Below are 3,016 nucleotides of genomic sequence, written 5' to 3'. Positions count from 1 at the left end.
GGTAAAAAGTTAAAGAAGTTGGAGTATATAAATAGGGAAATGTTATCCGCACTATTGTATTTTGATGAGGGCACTCCTCACTTTATGAAAAGTACGATATGGCCCGCACCATAGGATGATCCAAACCATCCATTAAATGGACCACGACATAGGTTGTGCCCCAAAAATCATTTCCATAGGTTAATGCTAACCCTCCGATCTGAATGTTAGAGGGTTGATCCTAAACCTCTATAGATCGGAGGGTTAGGATCAACCTATGGAAATGATTTTTGTGGCACAACCGGCCATACCGTACTTTTAATAAAGTGAGGAGTGCCCTCATCAAAATACAGTAGTGCAGATAACATTTCCCCATAAATATCCACAAATTGAACGGTTAAGATTATCCTATAGAGAAGAAATTTGCGTGTATGTATATAAACGTCTACAAATTGAAAGATTAGGATTTAGGTGAATGAAGCAATAAATAAGGGCGGTGATAAATTCAACCCCTACTTTTCAAAATGAATTGTACAACCCACAACATAGGATGATCCAAACCGTCCATTTGATGGGCCACATATTAAATAGGTTTTGCCCCAAAATTAGTTCCATAGGATGATCAAATCTCTATAGATTAGACGGCCAAGATCATCCTATGGAAATGATTTTTTGGGGCACAACCTATTTACATTGTGACCCATCAAATGGACGGCTTGGATCATCCTATGGTGTGGGCTGTGAAGTCGATTTTGGACGCATTATCGAGGGGTAAAAATTGGTGTGCACTGCCGAGAATATCCTTAAAAAGAAGCAACAATTTCTATCAAAAAATCATTACGGGATGAAGAAAGTCCCATGGGATATGAATGGGATTTTTGGCAAAGAGTAGAATGAATTGGTAAGGATTTAGGCTTTGATGTGTCTGGGTAGAAAAATAGTCAATGTTTGGAGTTATCTTTGAGGGGCAAAATAGGGAATTGCTGCCCAAATGAATGCCGAGAATAGCCTTAAGGAAAATAGAAATGTCTATGCAAAATGTATTGTGTTGGAATGTGGGACATGAATGGAAATAACGCAAAAGTGAGGATGACTTTAACCCCTGATTCACGCTTTATATATAGTATAAGGATTTGGGAGTGTGGTCGTTTGGGGGAAAGACCAGATGGAAGAGATAGCTTTGGGAATAAGAAACAGTGGGAGATCTTTTTTGTGGGTAGTTAAACCGGCTATTAACTCGACGGAGACCGGATTACCGGAGGGTTTTGTGGAAGAAACAGCAGAGAGAGGGAAGGTGGTGGGGTGGTGTCCACAGGAAAAGGTGCTCTCACACCCTTCAGTGGCCTGCTTTTCCACACACCGTGGTTGGAATTCTAGCATGGAAAGTTTAAGTAGTGGATCGAATTCTGGTAATTGGGTTTCCTCAGTTTGGTGATCAGAAAACAAATGCCAAGTTTTTGTCTGAAGTTCATGGGGTTGGAGTCCGTTTAATGAAGGACTCCGGGCCCTTAGTTTCGAAAAAGGAAGTTGTGAGATGCATAAATGAGGTTACATGTGGAACCAATGCTGTTGAAATGAAGAAGAATGCTTTGAAATGGAAGGATGCTGCGAGAGAGGCGGTGGCCGAGGGTGGCTCTTTTGATCGGAATATTGAAGCTTTTGTGGATGATATTAAGCGTCGGGCGTCGAATCTTGCCGGAAAACATGGTGGAGAAGGGAGTCATATGAAAGCTAGTTGTAATGAGATAATATTGGATGACGTGAAGGAGCCCACTCTTAAGGCTGTCGAGTAGGATATTTGCCGAACGGTTTGGGGAGTGTCATTATTAAAATGGGGATTGTGGATATTGTCGGTCCGAAATTTTGAAATTTGGGTCAGGAATTTGGAACCAAATTACCAAATTTCGGACCGAAATTTTGGGGGAATCCAAAATTTTGGTTTTTGCTGGGGTCTGAAACGGTTACCGAAACTGAAATTTTAAACCCTGGGGCTGATCCCATTATTGTTAGTTTCTTAAATAGATATAAAATATTCTATCTACAAATCTGATTAAAATTTTCAAAATATTAGTGGTTATAAGTTAGAACTATATTATTATGTAAAAGAAATTAATTTATGAATCGAATCTTACATTCAATACTCGTATTTGTGGACCCCGATCCGAGAGAGAGGTGAGGGACGAGCCCCCAGCGGCCTCTAGGATCATCCACGTGTGAAGGAGAGCTCTACCAAGGAACTCTCAAAATGGATGCCACCCTCATAGCATTGCACGAGTGGCGATATAAAAGAGATACCTCTCGATTCGGGAACAAGTCCGGATTCGAAACGTACCTAAACAAAACTTAGAGTCGCCATCCATGGTATACGGCCATGGATCCTTAAACAAAAAATGCTCTGTATACCATGGATAACCAGAAATGTATATGGGCTCGTGCCTGATTACGAATGGAGAAGGTCCGAAGAGCACCCCCAATTCGTCCGAGTGCAAGCACTTGGTCTCTTATGCCATTTATTATTATCCTCGAAGAGTTTCGGGCGAAAATCATATGAAATGGGAATATTTCTCAGGAATCGTCTACCTAAGCATGCATTTCCTGAGGATAAAGAAATAAGCATACACAAAATGAAATGAAAGATGTGTCACCTAAGCATAGCTAGGTTATGAGTGACATGCCTAATGGGTGTCTAAGTTCTGGTAGACATACACATGCAAGCTACAACTAAAGGTATAGTATCAGTACAAGAAAGTAAGAAAACACATCAAAACATAAAACACAAATCAATTCTATACATGACAGGACAAGACAAATCCTAAAACTCTAATGCAGGACTTGACTCGGACCAGAATGGCCATCCACCCTGGCTGCGCTACGTATCCCGGCCTCGGGAAGAATCAGAGTCAACGCAATTCGATGACCTATTCTAAACTACAATGCCTAACCATCTAGAACCGCTATCCTAGACTCGATCCACTAGACTCGACTGATTTTTAAAGCTTTTTGCACGATTATTTAAGTTCAAGTAAATTGTAAATTT

The 3,016-nt window shown here is 40.6% G+C and overlaps 1 pseudogene; it reads left to right on the top strand.

Annotated features, from left to right (window-relative positions):
- Nucleotides 1-1,144: 1,144 nt before the first annotated feature.
- Nucleotides 1,145-1,772, top strand: LOC143870067 (gallate 1-beta-glucosyltransferase 84A24 pseudogene; annotated as a pseudogene).
- The last annotated feature ends 1,244 nt before the right edge of the window (nucleotides 1,773-3,016 follow it).

The sequence above is a fragment of the Tasmannia lanceolata genome, unplaced genomic scaffold (assembly GCF_043159265.1).
Source record: "Tasmannia lanceolata isolate RefF3 unplaced genomic scaffold, GAP_Taslan_0.1 ptg000003l, whole genome shotgun sequence".
NCBI lineage: Eukaryota > Viridiplantae > Streptophyta > Magnoliopsida > Canellales > Winteraceae > Tasmannia > Tasmannia lanceolata.
The sequence above is the reverse complement of the archived record's forward strand: the minus strand, read 5'-3'. Positions and strand labels throughout refer to the sequence as shown.